The 18,412-nt window shown below is 40.1% G+C and overlaps 1 long non-coding RNA gene and 1 other non-coding gene across 3 annotated transcripts in view; both read right to left on the bottom strand.

Annotated features, from left to right (window-relative positions):
- Positions 1-18,412, bottom strand: part of LOC103092694 (uncharacterized) — a 200,005-nt gene that overhangs the window by 64,503 nt on the left and 117,090 nt on the right. The gene's annotated exons all lie outside the window — the stretch shown is intronic.
- On the bottom strand, positions 9,284-9,344 carry MIR7376 (microRNA mir-7376). Its single transcript, NR_127648.1, has one exon. It is a non-coding gene; the product is annotated as a microRNA mir-7376 (primary transcript).

Below are 18,412 nucleotides of genomic sequence, written 5' to 3'. Positions count from 1 at the left end.
ACCTCACCAACGAGCATAGCAGAGGGTAGATACTAGCCCAGGCACCAAGCCCTAATTTAGGAACTAAAGTTGGAGAAATGAATAAGTTTGAGAAAATACCAACCGGTATCAAAAATATTTCAAATCTGTATCCAAAACAACTACATGCAGAGATGCAAAAGAAAAAAATGGATTTTCTACAAGGAGTGAAGCACAGGATAAAACATTAAATGAAAACCATGTGGGAAACTGGAAAGAAAATAAGTATCTTAGAAGAGTAATGGTAAACCTCATCCAAGAAACAGATTCCCCACAAGTTAGAAGATACCAAAGAAAAATCAGTGACTTCCTGAAATATCAAGAAATATTAGAACAAGGGGCAGCTAAGTGGCTCAGTAGATAGAGAGCCAGGCTTAGAGATGGGAGGTCCTGGGTTCAAATTTGATCTCAAACACTTCCTAGATTTGTGATTTGGGGCATTAAATAGCATTGCCCAACCCTTGCCATTCTTCTGCCTTTGAACCCATACACAATAATGCTAAGACGGGAGATAAGGGTTTAAAAAAATTAGAACACAATCAAAATATGAAAAAAAAGAAAATGTTAAGATATCTTAAATAAAAAAAAACAAATGACTTACTAAGCAGGTCAAGAATAGATCATTTAAGAATTATTGGACTCATGGGGCAACTATGTAGCACAGCAGATAATCATGCCTAGAGTCCGGAAGACCTAAATTTTGTGAAGATTGGATTTAGCTATCTCCTGATTATAACAATGAAAATACTTAGCTCTTTCTTTATTGTGAAGATAAAATTGTAATCCACAATCTATTTTTAGATTTTAATCTACAAAAAGGTGATAACTCAGTATTTTAAATACATCTACCCATTTTAACCACAAAAAGGTATTAAGTAACTACAAAAGGTGAACTTACCAAAAAGGGTGTTAAATAACCCAAAAAGATATAATCTAACCAAAGAAGGTGACAACTAAAGAGTGGGGAGTCCTGGAGAAAAGCAACTGCTGTGATTGGTAGACATGAAATTTAGGGGAGGTGACACAAGAGAAAAAGATTCTTTAAAAAGAGGGCAAAAAGGCCAGAAGAAGAGATATATTCAATTCGAGTTTCAAGTTGGATGGAGGCTCTGACTCAGAGGAGCAACTGGAAGACAGACCCTTGAGAAGCAACCAGAAGACAGACATTCAGACTTCTTTCCATTTAGACTGTCACCGTTGGTGAGTAAAAAGCTGACTTAGTGACCTTGCTTTCTCAGAGGTCGAGAAAGGCCCATCATCTTGAGCCTCTCTTCCCCTGGCTGGAGCTTAGAAATTCTTACTGATATCAGAAGCAGCCAGAGTTTTCTTTCTCCTCCTCATTCCTTAATATCTTCCTTCTATTGTAAATATTGTAAATAAACTACCATAAATTCATTTTACTTTAGTAATTCATTTGGGATTTAGAAATTTAAAGCCCTGGCAACCACCTATTTTATATATATATATATATATATATATATATTCAGAGTCCAACCACAAAAAATTTAACAGTTCAAATCTGGCCCCAGACACTTCTTAGCTGTATGAGCCTGGACAAGTCTCTTGACTCCATTTGCCTAGCCCTTTGACATCAAGACAGAAGGTAAGCATTTTTTAAAAAGAATTATTAGACTCACTCCTAGGTTTTAGATCCCAAAGATAATTTTTTAAAAGGGGAAAAGGACCTATGTGTACAAAAATATACATAGTGGTTCTTTTTGCGGTGGCAAAGAATTCGAAATTGAAGGCATGTGCATCAATTGGGAAAAAGCTGAACAAGTTATGGTATATGATTGTGATGAAATAGGATTGAGCTGTAAGAAATAATGAGTGAGAGGATTTTAGAAAACCCTGAAAAGACATATATGAACTTATGAAGAATGAAGTGAACAGAACCACAAAACCATTATACACAGTAACAACAATACTATACGATGAACAACTGTGAATGACTTAGCTATTCTCAGCAAAACAACAATCTAGGACAATCCTAAAGGACTCATGATGAAAAATGCTATCTGTCTCCAGAGAAAGAAATAATAGAGTCTGAACAAAGATCAAAGCATACTATTTTTCACTTTATGTTTTTAAGTTTCCCCCCACAAATTACTAATATGGAAACATGTTTTACATAACTGAACATGTATAGTGTATATCAGATTTCTTGCTATCTTAGGGAAGGGAGGGGGAAGGAGGAGGGAGAGGATTTGGAACTCAGAAAGATTTCCCAAATTGGTTTTACATGTAATTGACAAAAAATAAAATCTCATTTAAAAAAAGAATCATTGGACTCCAGGAAAATGATGATTTAAAAAAATGCCTAGAGTTACATATATAGATCTGGAAATCATAAATTAAAACTGCCCAGATATATTATAACCATAGGACAAAGTAAAAAAAGAACAGAACTAAAGGAAGCCCATTGAAGAAGCCCCAAAAGGACAAATTCCAGGGATGTCATAGTAGAAGATCCAAAAACTCTCATGTCAAAGAAAAAATATTGTAAAACCAAGTAATTACAGAGTCAAGATCACATAAGACCTGGCAACCTATACCAAAACCAGAGGAGAACTAGGAATGTAATTTTTCTTTTTTTTTCTTTTTTTCTTTAATTATATTTTATTTGATCACTTCCAAGCATTATTCATTAGAGACAAAGATCATTTTCTTTTCCTCCCCCCCACCCCCCATAGCCGACGTGTAAATCCACTGGGCATTACATGTTTTCTTGATTTGAACCCATTTCTATGTTGATAATATTTGCATTAGAGTGTTCATTTAGAGTCTCTCCTCTGTCATGCCCCCTCAACCGCTGTATTCAGGCAGTTGATTTTCCTCGGTGTTTCCACTCCCATAGTTTATCCTTTGCTTATGAATAGTGTTTTTTTCTCCTAGATCCCTGCAAATTGTTCAGGGACATTACACCGCCACTAATGGAGAAGTCCATTATGTTCGATTATACCACAGTATATTAGTCTCTGTGTACAATGTTCTCCTGGTTCTGCTCCTCTCACTCTGCATCACTTCCTGGAGGTCATTCCAGTCTCCATGGAACTTCTCCACTTTATTATTCCTTTTAGCACAATAGTATTCCATCACCAACAGATACCACAATTTGTTCAGCCATTCCCCAATTGATGGGCTTCCCCTCATTTTCCAGTTTTTGGCCACCACAAAGAGCGCAGCTATGAATATTCTTGTACAAGTCTTTTTTGTCCATTATCTCTTTGGGGTACAGACCCAGCAGTGCTATGGCTGGATCAAAGGGTAGACATTCTTTTGTCGCCCTTTGGGCATAGTTCCAAATTGCCCTCCAGAATTGTTGGATCAGTTCACAACTCCACCAGCAATGAATTAATGTCCCTACTTTGCCACATCCCCTCCAGCATTCATTACTTTCCTTTGCTGTTATGTTAGCCAATCTGCTAGGTGTGAGGTGATACCTCAGAGTTGTTTTTATTTGCATCTCTCTGATTATAAGAGATTTAGAACACTTTTTCATGTGCTTATTAATAGTTTTGATTTCTTTATCTGAGAACTGCCTATCCATGTCCCTTGCCCATTTATCAGCTGGAGAAGGAATATAATATTTCTAAAAGCAAAAGACAGTATATTCCTACAAAGGAAAATTGACTATTAAATAGAATAAAGAACCTTCAAGAATTTCTGATGAAAAGATAAAAAATGATAGAAATTCCAAAATACAAACACAGAAGTCCTGAGAAACCTCATTACTGGAGTAAATGAAGTGAGCTACAGAATGATATATTCCTGACATTCTAACAGAGAAGGGAGAAACAAGTATCCTTTCAGAACCTTAATGTCTTCAAAGGAGTTGAGTAAAATTTGGGGTGGGGGTAGGTGGGACATATTAGGTCTATTCGGAGGACTTTAAAAGGGAACGAGGGAGAAAGTAAAAGAAGGATTACCATAGTGTAGAACTAGGGGTGTGGGAGAAGACTATACAAACACTGAGGTTGAGAGTGGGGATCAGATAGACAAATACACAAGAAAAGAAAGTTAACAGCTTTGGTGTAACAAGACAGCAAATTCAACAGTGACCTAAGCAGGCATGGAGATGGGAGGACATGATGAGGCTGGTTAGAAGGGTGGGTAATACTACGGATGGAACAGATACAAGCAAACTTTCCAATTCTGACGGGAGAAAAAAAGAACTAAAATCTAAAGGGGGTGCCTTAAATTGCTTCTTAAAAAATAGAAGAGGGGGCAGTTGGGTAGCTCAGTGAATTGAAAGTAAGGCCTAGAGACAGAAGGTCTTAGATTCATATCTGCCCTCAGACACTTCCCAGCTGTGTGACCTTGGGCAAGTCGCTTGACCTGCATTGCCTAGCCCTTACTGCTCTATTCTGCCTTTGAACACAGTATTGACTCCCAAGACAGAAGGTAAGGGTTTTTTAAATTTTTTTTTAATGGAACTGCTAAACAAATTGTGGCATATAAATGGAATGCAATGAAACTCTGTCTTAAGAAATGACCAAAGAGACAACTTTAGAGAATCATCCTTATTAAGATCTGAATCTGAGTAGAGAACCAGGAGAAAAATTTATGCAAAGACATTTTAAAGAAACAAAGTTTTAAGTACAAAAGAATCCTGATCAAAGCACTGACTACCATGTCTTCAGAGGCTCAATGATGAAGCATGTTCTCTATGGCCTGACAGGTGATGGCTCCAAGAGGAAGAAGCATTGCATTTTTGGATATGGCCATTATGCAGATTTGTTTTGACTCTGTCAATTTGTTAGAAGGGGTTTTTCGTTTTCTTTTGTATTTTTCTGGTAAATGGGGAGTAATGGGGATCATAGAGGGATTGAAGTTTAGCAATATCATAAAAAGAAGGCTGGCATAACATTTTTTTTCAAAATGTACAAAAGCGAATAAGAAAGTTCTAAAAGAAACACAGACAAGCAGGACAGTTTTGAAAGTAACATGTAATATTTTTAACATGACCAATATAAGAACTTGTCAAGCTTTACCATGCATATTTGTTATAAGAGTTTTGTTTTTGTTTATTTTTCAAGGGAGGGAGAAAAATGTTTAATAATTGAGAAATAAAACAATTACTAATTTAAAAAATTAAATGTGTAATTTATGATATAATTTTTTAATTAATTAATTTAGTCAATTTAGAACATTATTCCTTGGTTACAAAAATCATATTCCTTCCCTCCCCCCACCCTTCCCATAGCCGACACGCAATTCCACTGGGTGTTACATGTGTCCTTGATCAGAACCTATTTCCATGTTGTTGATGTTTTGCACTAGGACGATCATTTAGAGAGTCTATATCCCCAATCATATCTCCTCGACCCATGTAATCAAGCAGTTGTTTTTCTTCTGTGTTTCTGCTCCCACAGTTTTTCCTCTGAATGTGAAGTGTTCTTTCTTGTAGATTTTGAAAAAAAAGTGGTGTGAAATGGAAATTTGTGGTTTCATAAAGAATCCTTTTATTGTATTCTGTTATATACACACATATATAAAGTTTTCTTAATGAGTAAATATAAACAAATAAACCTCTCACTGCCTTCCCCAAGAAGTTACCTGCAAAGTCCACCCTTGCTCATGACTCCAGGGTTTCCCCAACAGGTGGCGAATGATCAGTCAAAATAAATAAGAAACAGAAGACAGCTTAATCATTACAGCCATGGAATTGCTTTGCATCTGATAGCTGTTCCACCATCCCCATGCCTAGTTTTTATTTTTGTACCCATTTTCTTGGCACTCAGCTACACATGTTCAAAGAGAGATCATTGGAAAAGTGATAAATTAACTTTTTTTTTATAAACTCTTACCTTCTGTCTTGGAGTCAATACTGTGTATTGGCTCTAAGGCAGAAGAGTGATAAGGGATAGGCAATGGGGTTTAAGTGACTTGCCCAGGGTCACACATCTGAAAAGTGTCTGAGGCCAGATTTGAACCTAGGACCTCAGGTCTCTAGGTCTGGCTCTCAATCCACTGAGCTGCCCAGCTGACCCCAATACATTCACTTTTTTTTTTTAATTTTATAGTATTTTATTTGATCATTTCCACGCGTTTTTCATTAAAGACAAAGATCATTTTCTTTTCTTCCCTCCCACCCCCCGTGGCCGACGCGTGATTCCACTGGTATCATATGTGTTCTTGACTCGAACCCATTGCCATGTTGTTAGGATTTGTATCAGAGTGTTCGCTCAGAGTCTTTCCTCTGTCATGTCCCCTCAGCCATTGTAGTCAGGCAGTTGCTTTTCCTCGGTGTTTCTACTCCCTCAGTTTGTCCTCTGCTTATGGATGGTGTTTTTTTTTCTCCTTGATCCCTACAGATTGTGCAGGGGCATTACACTGCCACTAATGGAGAAGTCCATTACGTTCGATTATACCACAGTGTGTTTGTCTCTGTGTACAATGTTCTCCTGGTTCTGCTCCTCTCACTCTGCATCACTTCCTGGAGGTCATTCCAGTCTCCATGGAACTCCTCCACTTTATTATTCCTTTTTGCACAATAATATTCCATCACCAACATATACCACAATTTGTTCAGCCATTCCCCAATTGATGGGCATCCCCTCGTTTTCCAATTTTTGGCCACCACAAAGAGCGCAGCTATGAATATTTTTGTACAAATCTTTTTGTCCATTATCTCTTTGGGGTACAGACCCAGCAGTGCTATGGCTGGATCAAAGGGTAGACACTCTTTTATCGCCCTTTGGGCATAGTTCCAAATTGCCCTCCAGAATGGCTGGATCAGTTCACAACTCCACCAGCAATGAATTAATGTCCCCACTTTGCCACATCCCCTCCAGCATTCATTACTTTCCATAACTGTCATGTTAGCCAATCTGCTAGGTGTGAGGTGATACCTCAGAGTTGTTTTGATTTGCATCTCTCTGATTATAAGAGATGTGGAGCACTTCTTCATGTGCTTATTAATAGTTTTGATTTCTTTATCTGAAAACTGCCTATCCATGTCCCTTGCCCATTTATCAATTGGGGAATGGCTTGATTTTTTGTACAATTGATTTAGCTCTTTATAAATTTGAGTAATTAGACCTTTGTCAGAGGTTTTTGTTATGAAGATTGTTTCCCAATTTGTTGTTTCCCTTCTGATTTTAGTTACATTGGTTTTGTTTGTACAAAAGCCTTTTAATTTGATGTAGTCGAAATTATTTATTTTACATTTTGTGATTCTATGTCTTGCTTGGTTTTAAAGTCTTTCCCTTCCCAAAGGTCTGACATGTATACTATTCTGTGTTTACCCAATTTACTTATGGTTTCCTTCTTTATGTTTAAGTCTTTCACCCATTTTGAATTTATCTTGGTGTAGGGTGTGAGGTGTTGATCTATTCCTAGTCTCTCCCACACTGTCTTCCAATTTTCCCAGCAGTTCTTATCGAATAGTGGATTTTTGTCCCAAAACCTGGGATCTTTGGGTTTATCGTATACTATCTGGCTGAGGTCACTTGCCCCCAGTCTGTTCCACTGATCCTCCTTTCTGTCTCTTAGCCAGTACCAAATTGTTTTGATGACTGCTGCTTTGTAATATAGTTTAAGGTCAGGGACTGCAAGGCCCCCCTCATTTGTGTGTTTTTTCATTATTTCCCTGGATATCCTTGATCTTTTGTTAAATAAGAGAGGTGATAATGGGCATCCTTGTTTCACTCCTGATCTTATTCGGAATGCATCTAGTTTATCCCCATTGCAGATGATGCTTGCTGGTGGTTTTAGATATATACTCTTTATTATTTTTTGGAAAGGCCCTTCTATTCCTATACTTTCTAGTGTTTTCAGTAGGAATGGATGTTGTATTTTATCAAAGGCTTTTTCTGCATCTGTTGAGATAATCATGTGGTTCTTGTTGGTTTGCTTGTTGATGTGGTCAATTATGTGGATGGTTTTCCTAATATTGAACCAGCCCTGCATCCCTGGTATAAATCCTACTTGATCATGGTGAATGATCCTTCTGATCACTTGCTGGAGTCTTTTTGCTAGTATCCTATTTAAGATTTTTCCATCTATATTCATTAGGGAGATTGGTCTCAATACATTCACTTTTAACAAATCACTTGATTAACATTTTATATTCTTGTATTGTGATTACAGACAATAAAGGTTGCATACAAGATAAATTATTTTGTCACAGGTGGCTTAATTTTCTCATTACCCTGTGAGAAGTTTTGAGCTTACAAACAATCAAGGAAATTACTTATTGCTTTTAATAAAATGGAAGAATTAATCAGCAGTTCTTAGAAGACAATTCAACAATCATATCATTGAGGATTTAGGGGTACTGGGAACATAATTCAAATTTAGACTGGTGGTTTACTAGGGAGTTTCTGAGTTCCTGTTCTGGGTAATCAAGTCACTGAGGCATATTGAAGGTTGATGTACTTATTGTATGGGCCTCTATGATTGATTTGTGTGCTGGCTTCATGAGAATTGGTTTCTGAGTGGGAAAGTTTTGGAGTTAGCCTATAGCTGCGGTTTTGCTGGGAATTATGTGCCTAAATAAAAGTTAACCCATGATAGTCTTTTTGTGATTGGGTTTAAGGGTCTGATCTTTTTGGTATTGTTTTGGGGAATTAGGGTACAGGTGTTTTGCTCTTGCGTTATTTCTTTTGAGACTAGGGGGAATAAAAATCATGTCAATTCATAGGTAAGGGGCATTGATGAGAGCAGTCATGTAAAGGGGGACTGAGTGGGCAATCACATCTTGCCAAGGGCCACTCTGTGGCCTCCTCAGCTACCATGCGTGACTCTGTCAAGGTGTCGTGACCTGATGGCTCCCAGCAGTTACCCAGGTATCTCCATGATGACAGTTACAGAAACTCACATCTGTGGTCCAGTATTATATATTCCAAGGTCCTTTGGCTCTAAATTTACAATTTCTAAATATTTTATTGTCTTTTATTGCATGATTACAGATTCTTCCAGGACAAATTTATAGTTCCACTAGCAGTATATTAATGCAAAGGACATCCAAAATTGACTATTTCCATTTTGTCCAATTTTAAGAACAAGAGAAGAAAAAGGAAAAGGAAAAGGGGGGAGAGAATGACCACACTGGGGAAAATGGGACTCAAGCAGATTTTCCCATGAGATTCTTCAGACTCCAGGCCCAGTACCAAAGGCCTACCTTCCTGTAAGGCAGGAGTAATGGGGTAGAGCAGCTTGCAGAGCTGGGTGGAAGTGTTGACCATCCATTGTTCAGAGTCCAGGCTTCCAACTTCATGCCTTTGATGAGCTGAGTCTGGTGGCAGGACCCCTAAAGCTCAGTATCGTGGTGGGGCGAGCTACTGGAAACCAAAACACGAGAAGCTAACCTCCCCACGCTACTGGGCTTAGGAGAAGAAAGTTCCAGAGAAACAGAAAAATCGAGGTGCAGGAGAACCTAGGAGCAAACCTGGAGCAGAACATCTTTTCTCTGACAGAGGAGGTGAGAAACAGCATCTGCATAGAATATAGCCCCTAAAATGGATCTGTAACCCCTACAAAAATCATCCTTCCCTCCAGATCAACCCAGGTCCATCCCCCATATAAACAAGCTCAAATGAAAGTCCTAAATTCCCTTTGCAGATACACAGAGCAATTTAGAACGCGTCAAATTCCTTTTCAGAACTGTGGACCATTGTTCAGGTCCAATATCACTGGTATGTGTCTTCCCTCCATCCCTTCAACACAGTGGGGTGGCACAGCTAGACTAAATATTCTTTAAAGTCCAATTTGAATGCCACCTCCTACATGAAGCCTTCCTTGATTCCTTTCTCCAATCTGTAATGGCTAAAGCATAGCAGAAATAAGTGAACTTAAAGTCAGAGGACCTTGGTTCTGGTACTTAACTGTGTGATTTTGCCCATATACTTTAGCTTTGAAGAAGCTCAGGTTATAGCTCCGCTAGAAAATGGGAGGAAGGGGAGTCCCAGATTATCTCTAATGTTCCTTCTAGCTCTGTATCCATCATCTCTGTCGAAACAGACCATCCTCTCCCAGAACTCCTATAACATTTGATTGTCTCCCCAAGCAGATTGTAAACTTTGAAATCAGGGATTGCTTGGTACCTAGAATTTTTTTCCAGGGTAGGAATGGTAGTAAATCATATACAGTAAAGAGAGTAACTCTTAACCAGAAGCTATACTGAAGCACATTCACTCCCAAGGATATTATAATACAGTTAAACATAGAACTGCCTGGTGTGTTTCTGTCTCAGTGGCTTGGGGAAAGTATGAAAAAATTAATTTCCCTTAACACATTTAACTTAATTCTGTTTTCAGATGACTAGGAGAAGGAAGAGGAGAATTTAGAGCAAAACTCTCTAGGGTTGTTCCCTGTGGCAATCTCCTAGACAAATATAGATGGTGTTTCCTGAAGATACAAAGCCAGGTGCAATATCTGGAGTTTGCATGCTCTCTGCCTGTGTTTAGGTTAAGAGTACCTTTTGGATGGATATTTCCTTTACAAACAACACACCAGGTCTCGGCCTGGTCAAGCCTCTAGGGTTCTGTCAAAAAGAATGCAGAGCCAAGCAGTGTTTTCTCTTCAAAGGCCTGACTTGGCTAAGATTTCTCTATCACCACCTTTTCTTCTAACCCTCTACACAATCTGGCTGAGTCCCAGCCCATCTTTCCAGGTTGATTACCTTTGACTCCCTCTCAGACACATTAGCTCCACCCAGCCTGGTCAATTTGTTGTTCTCAAAACACAACCGTCCATCTGCAGCTTCCTTGCCTCAGATGGACAATGAACAAGCTGTACACCCCATGCCTGGAATGTTCTTGTGTCTCATCTCCACTCCTAGGAAACTAACTCTTTTCAAACCTTTGCTTAAGTGTACTTTTTCTTCAAGAGGCCTTTTGGGATTCAATCAATCAATCAACATATATTAAGGACCTACTATGTGCCTGGCACTGTGCTAAGTCTAGGAATATAAAAAGAGGCAAAGGAAGGTCAAGGAGCTTACAATCTAATGGGAAAAACAACAAGCAAACAAATAAATACAAAACATGCTATAAAGGAGAAGTAGAAAACAATTAACAGAGAGAAAACACTGCAATTAAGAGGGGATGGGGAAAGCTTCCAGTAGAAGGTCAGATTTTAGTTGGGACTTAAAGGAAGCCAGGGAGGTCAGTAGTCAGAGTGGAAGAGCGAGAGCATTCGGAGTATGGAGGACAGCCAAAGAAAATGCTCGGAGCTGAGAGATGAGATATCTTTCTTGTTCACTGAATAAGCCAGTGACATTGGACTGTACGGTACATGTTGGGGAATAAGGTGTAAGACGATAGGAAAGGTAGGAGGAGACTAGGCTAAAAAGGGACCTTGCCTTTAAAGATGTAGACTTAGACTCTGAAAAATCTGGATTAAAGTTCAACATGTGCAGGCACTGTGAGCAGGCAAGTCATTTTACCTCTCAGAGTCTTAGAGAATCAATTGTATTATAAAAATGAGGGAATTCACTTGCTGACTTCCTAAAGTCTCTTCTAGGTCCAAGTCTGATCCTAAGATCAGTATTTCATGTAATTCTCTAAGACTACATGTCTCTAAGAAGAGTAACTTGGGGCCTTAGACTTAAAACATGGGTAAAAACCTGGAATCTGGAGCCAGATAACCTAGGCTTGGATCCTACCTTGGTCACTTATCTGTCTGATGTTCTTCTGGGTCTCAATTTCCTCATCTGTAAAGAGGGTTAAACAAGACCTCAAAGTTTGATTCCAGCTCCAAATTTCTATAATCCTGACCTGTAGAACAGTTTCAGATCTTCATTAATTGAGCAGTTTCCTCACTTGAAATTCCATACACCAATGAAATCTCAAGTCCAGACCAAAAGCTTGTGTGCTCTTATCCATAAATGTTATATATCCTCCCTCCTCCAGAGAAGGTTCCTTGAGGTAAGTACTTTCTCACCCTTTTAGCTGTACCCTCATTGCCTAGAAGACTGTCTGTTGACAGTCTTCTCTGTCTCTTTGTTGAGAGCAGATTTTTTAAACTCCTTACCTTCCATCTTGGAATCAATGCTGTGTATTGGTTCTAAGGCAGAAGAGTGGCAAGGGATAGGCAATGGAGGTGAAGTGACTTGCCCAGGGTCACACAGCTGGAAAGTGTCTGAGGCCAGATTTGAACCCAGGACCTCCCATCTCTAGGTCTGACTCTCAATCCACTGAGCCACCCAGCTGCCCCCCAGAGAACAGATATTTATGAATGCTTGCAGATTCTTCCTGTTGGTTTATCTCAGTCCCCATTGGTAGGACCTTTCCTTATTTAAATCTCAAAATTCACTCAACAGTGCCATACCCATTGAACTCCAAAAAAATTTCTTTACTGATTTAGAAAAAACCATAACAAAGTTCATTTGGAATAACAAAGGATCAAGGATATCCAGGGAAATCATGAAAGAAAACACATATGATGGGGGCCTGGCAGTCCCAGACCTCAAACTATATTACAAAGCAGCAGTCATCAAAACAATTTGGTACTGGCTAAGAGACAGAAAGGAGGATCAGTGGAATAGACTGGGGGAAAGCGACCTCAGCAAGACAGTATACGATAAATCCAAAGACCCCAGCTTTTGGGACAAAAATCCACTATTCGATAAAAACTGCTGGGAAAATTGGAAGACAGTGTGGGAGAGATTAGGAATAAATCAACACCTGACACCCTACACCAAGATAAATTCAAAATGGGTGAGTGACTTAAACATAAAGAAGGAAACCATAAGTAAATTGGGTAAACACAGAATAGTATACATGACAGACCTTTGGGAGGGGAAAGACTTTAAAACCAAGCAAGACATAGAAAGAATCACAAAATGTAAAATAAATAATTTCGACTACATCAAATTAAAAAGCTTTTGTACAAACAAAACCAATGTAACTAAAATCAGAAGGAAAACAACAAATTGGAAAAAAATCTTCATTGAAACCTCTGACAAAGGTTTAATTACTCAAATTTATAAAGAGCTAAATCAATTGTACAAAAAATCAAGCCATTCTCCAATTGATAAATAGGCAAGGGACATGGATAGGCAGTTCTCAGATAAAGAAATCAAAACTATTAATAAGCACATGAAGAAGTGTTCTAAATCTCTTATAATCAGAGAGATGCAAATCAAAACAACTCTGAGGTATCACCTCACACTTAGCAGATTGGCTAACATGACAGTTATGGAAACTAATGAATGCTGGAGGGGATGTGGCAAAGTGGGGACACTAATTCATTGCTGGTGGAGTTGTGAACTGATCCAACCATTCTGGAGGGCAATTTGGAACTATGCCCAAAGGGCGACAAAAGAATATCTACCCTTTGATCCAGCCATAGCACTGCTGGGTCTGTACCCCAAAGAGATAATAAGGAAAAAGACATGTACAAGAATATTCATAGCTGCACTCTTTGTGGTGGCCAAAAATTGGAAAACAAGGTGATGCCCATCAATTGGGGAATGGCAGAACAAATTGTGGTATCTCTTGGTGATGGAATACTATTGGGATCAAAGGAATAATAAAGTGGAGGAATTCCATGGAGACTGGAACAACCTCCAGGAAGTGATGCAGAGCGAGAGGAGCAGAACCAGGAGAACATTGTACACAGAGACTAATACACTGTGGTATAATCGAACGTAATGGACTTCTACATTAGTGGCGGTGTAATTTCCCTGAACAATCTGCAGGGATCTAGGAGAAAAACACTATCCACAAGCAGAGGACAAACTGAGGGAGTAGAAACACCGAGGAAAAGCAACTGCCTGACTACAGCGGTTGAGGGGACATGACAGAGGAGGGACTCTGAACGAACACTCTAATGCAAATACTAACAACATTGGCAATGGGTTCAAATCAAGAACACATGTGATACCCAGCGAAATCACGTGTCGGCTATGGGGAGTGGGGAGGAAAAGAAAATGATCTTTGTCTCTAATGAATAATGCTTGGAAATGATCAAATAAAATATTATTTAAAGAAAAAAAAAGAAATTAAAACCTGAGAACAAAAAAAAATCACTCAACAACCAATACACTTCAGGAACAGTAATCATTCTTTCCTCTCCTTTCTTTAAAAAAAACCTCTTACCCTCTGTCAGAATTGATACTGAGTATCAGTTCTAAGGCAGAAGAGTGGTTCGGGTTAGGCTACTGGGGATGAGTTGCTTAGGGTCACAAATCTAGGAAGTGCCTTAGGCCAAATTTGAACCCAGAGCTTCCCATCTCTACGCTTGGCTCTCTATACATTGAACCACCTACCTATTCTACAGTGATCATTCTTTTAAAAAATATATAGTCCAGAAGAGAGTCAGAGCTAGAAAAGTCATTTAAATTATTCCCTGCCTCCAGAAAGAACGAAAACTAGACCATTCCATGAAATTGCATTTGTTGTAGAATAAAGGAGGTCCTAGGATGACCTTTTCAAAGTTGGACATACATACTCATTATTCAAATTGTTGTTGTTTAGTGGTTTCAGTTGTGTATAACTCTGAGACCCCATTTGAGATCTTCTTAGCAAAGATAACTGGATTAGTTTGCCATTTCTTTCTGCAGTTCATTTTACAGATGAGAAAATTGAGGCAAACCAGGTGAAGTGACTTTCCCAAGGTCACACAGCCAATAAGTAGCTAAAGTTGGATTTGAACTAGGGAAGATGAGTCTTCCTGACCCCAAGGCCAGCACTCTATCCACTGCACCGCCACCTGGCTGCCATAATTGGGGCCCAAACTTTCACATTAAATTAGGGCATCCCTTGCATTGAATTCTTGATGGCCACACCCACTTCTCTAGACTCATTTCAAAGAAAGTAGAGAGCAAGCACTAGGAAGTTGTCACTCATGATCCAACAGCAGGAACTACCCACCTTTCAACTCAACCAGAAGATCCGAGACTAGAGGGGTCATTCCCTAACACTGGGCTCCTCAGATTTCTTCCCTGCCGCCCCACCACTCCAAAGGAACCATAAGAAGCAAAGGAACACTTAACCCTGCCCCATACCCCAGTCAAATGTTATCTCCCAGTTTGAGCTTTTGGCCTGTACATTCCCCACACATAGCGTAGTATTTTGCACAGAGTAGGCCCTTTATTGGTGTTCTTAAATAGCTAAATTGCAGTGAAATGACTCAGAAGTGTGGGGCACCACTGCCACCTGGTGGCTAATTGACCCAACTGCAGCCAGTGTGATTCCCTAATGTGGAAGGGATGGTACTGATGTGCTTCTTTTCCATGGCACCAGAAGGAATGAAATGGAAAGAGCACTTGGGATTCAGAGCTAGAAGACCTGAGAGGGAATCTACGCCCTGCGATTTCTTGACTGGGTGACACGAAGTCATTTCCCCTCTCCTCTAAAATGAGGGGACCAGACTAGAAGATCTCTGAGGTTTCTTCCTCCACTAAATCCCAAGATTTGTTCATTTAGTGTGGTTCCTACTGTGTGCAGAGTACTCCTGGGACCAAAAAAGATCCTGTGGTCTAGAAAGTCACCCACCCACTTCTCTGAGCCTCTCCACACACTGAAATCAAATCTAAAACCACAGGTGAGAACACCAGCAGTGTGGGCACACTAAAGCCACGGTTACTCGGTGTCCAAACCCATGGTCCATCATTTTAAATCAATGCTGCTCAAGGCTATTGTTTTTACGTCTCTCCAACTTCTTACAATCATCAGCTGGTTCACCGAATGGTTCCATTGGATTGACCTGGTGTCTCCTGGGCTGAATCCTAGCTTCCATTTCAGATCTGATTTAAATAAGGGAGAGAGGAGACCTCCCTAGCTCTTTAACAATCTAAATGTCCCAGCAACCTTTTCAAGAGGAAGGTTCTTTAAAACCTGGAGGCTGGGTTGGAAAACTGAAGAGCTCCAGGAAAGCCAGGTGTTATTCCCCAAAACAATGTTGATGTCAAAGGCTCTAAAGCTTCATTAGGAGAGCACAGTCGGCCAATGGAATGGATGGTACAGCTTTGGGCTCTCTGTCTATGGCATTCCTTCAGTGATCAAGTGTTACTTCCAAAAGAAAGAGAGAGAGAAAGAGATACAGCAGATGTTTTAGAAACCAAGCGTGTGCACTCTGCTGGGACTTTGCAGGAACTCCATTTGAGCTGAACGGAACTGTTAAACACCACCTAGCAGTTTGGCATCACAGTAGTAGGCCAATGGGAGTGAACTGAAACCCTGGATCGATGGTGGAAGAGACAAGGTTTCCTCTACTCTATTAGAGAGCTACAGAAACCTCAAAGGGGAATGGGTCCCTGGGATGTCAGGTACCACTTTCCAAGTTTAAGTTTGCGAGTTCAAGACAGATGCAATGTATGGAGATCTGAGCCTGGAGTCAGGAAGATCGGAGTTCAAATCCAGACTCTGACATCTATAGCTAGGAGTCCTCACCTCGGTCTGCATCTACAAAATGAAGGTACTAATAACCCCCAACTCCCAAGGGTTGTGGTGACGATAAAATGAGATGATGTTTGTAAAGCCCTTGATAGGCCTTAAAAGGCTATAGAAATGCTGGCTAGAATTGTTTGGGTTACAGAACTGCGGGTGCAGTCAAGGTAAGTGGCCACCAGATGGCAACGGGATCCAACCGTTTCCAAGCACTCTCTGCTCACTTGAAGGGAGATGACTGCATCCTTTCCCTTTGCCAACAGAACAGCTAAACCTCAGCACTGCGACTAAGTACGTGTTTGAAGGCTAATACCAGGATGGCATGCTTTCAAAGGGGAGAAAAGCCCAGTGGCTAGCCCAGTGATCTCTGTCTAAGCCCAAGACCCGCTGCTCCGATGGCAGTTTACACCAGTCAAATGCATGGACCTATTTGACCAAGTCAAGCCACTCCTCAGGTTAGGATAAAAAGCTCTTCCAGGGGTGGGAGGCCTACACACAATCTAAATTCCCCCAGGTAGTCGCCCTCAGAGGAAAGCCACTTGTCTCTCCTGGCAAGGCCTGTTTGCCTCCATGCTCCCCTGGGGCCTCACTACACAGGGCACATGTCACAGCCAAGAGGACAAGGAGGTAGAAGAAATGTGGACTAAGCTTTTACAAGCCACGGTTTTTCTTCCACTAGTAGACATTAACAATGCATATAGAATCAAGAATACATGTGATACCCAGTGGAATCACGTGTGGGCTATGGGAGAGGTGGGGGGGGGGGAAGAAAAGAAAATTATCTTTGTTTCCAATGAATGATGTTTGGAAATGACCAAATAAAAATTAAAAAAAAAACAATGCATATAACTTTTTTTAACCCCTCACCTTCCACCTTAGGATCAGTACTGTGTCTTGGCTCTAAGGCAGAAGAATGGTAAGGGCTAGGCAATGGGGGTCAGGTGACTTGCCCAGGGTCACACAGCTGGGAAGTGTCTGAGGCCAGATTGGAACCTAGAACGTCTCATCTCTCAATCCACTGAGCCACCCAGCTGCCCATGCACATAACTTTTTCTACCTCAAGATGACTACTTTGATAAACAGAGTGAAATATATATGGGAAAGCCATCACCACTCGGTGGGACTTTTGTCTTGCCACTGGACTTCGATGACTGGGAGGGAGAGCGAGGTCAAGGACTCCGTGCAGCTGTGTCTCACTTAAGTTCAATTTACATGCTGGCCAAAAGTTATCACCAGTGAGGCCATTTTGTTCCTTTTTGAATACAAAGAACAACCACCACTATACTGGGAGTACTGGACAAGGGCCATGCTCAAATATATCTTTCTTGGTGTATCACACAGAGCATGCACAGGGTCATAGAGCCTACTAAGTGTGTGAAGTAGACTTGAAACTTGGGTCCAGGCCTAGGGCTCTATCTATCCACCACTCCATGCCACTGCTGCCCCCAAATAACTGGAGCTCTTGCAACAATATCTGTTGCAAAGGACCAAGCAGAGAAATTGGTAAAGGATCAAGACCTTCCCAATGAAAGCAACATACATTTTAATACTCAGTGCATTGGTGGGAATAAGCAAGGACTACAAAAAAGGGTGGAAAATATGATTAAGAACTAAGAAGAGAAGGTCAGAGTCATGTGCTACACAGAAGCCTCCATATCTGGACAGCAGGAATTTTTTCTCTGAGGAGACTTAAATATGCTAGATATGGCAAACACCAAATAACATCACTAAAGTGAAATGGAGTAGATTTGAACGGAGAAAGAAAAAAATTCATTACAGATACAGGAGCCATTCGACTATCAGTTGGCCACGTACAGTCAAGACCACTAAAAACTGAAATGAGTATGTAGCCAGATGATTAAAAAGAGAAAAATATATTACATTCAATGAAAATAATTCCAAACTAATCTGTGTCAACAAGTTACTAACAAGGAAAATGGGAAATAAATGAAAAGCATCAGTAATTATTATGACAATTGAATATAGGCCAATGGAAGGCCATGGTCATGATGACACCAAAAGTGCCTAAAAACCACCTCTGTCAAGAAACATTT

Source organism: Monodelphis domestica, chromosome X, assembly GCF_027887165.1.
Source record: "Monodelphis domestica isolate mMonDom1 chromosome X, mMonDom1.pri, whole genome shotgun sequence".
Lineage (NCBI taxonomy): Eukaryota > Metazoa > Chordata > Mammalia > Didelphimorphia > Didelphidae > Monodelphis > Monodelphis domestica.
Note: the sequence above shows the minus strand (reverse complement) of the source record. Positions and strands in the feature narration are given on the sequence as shown.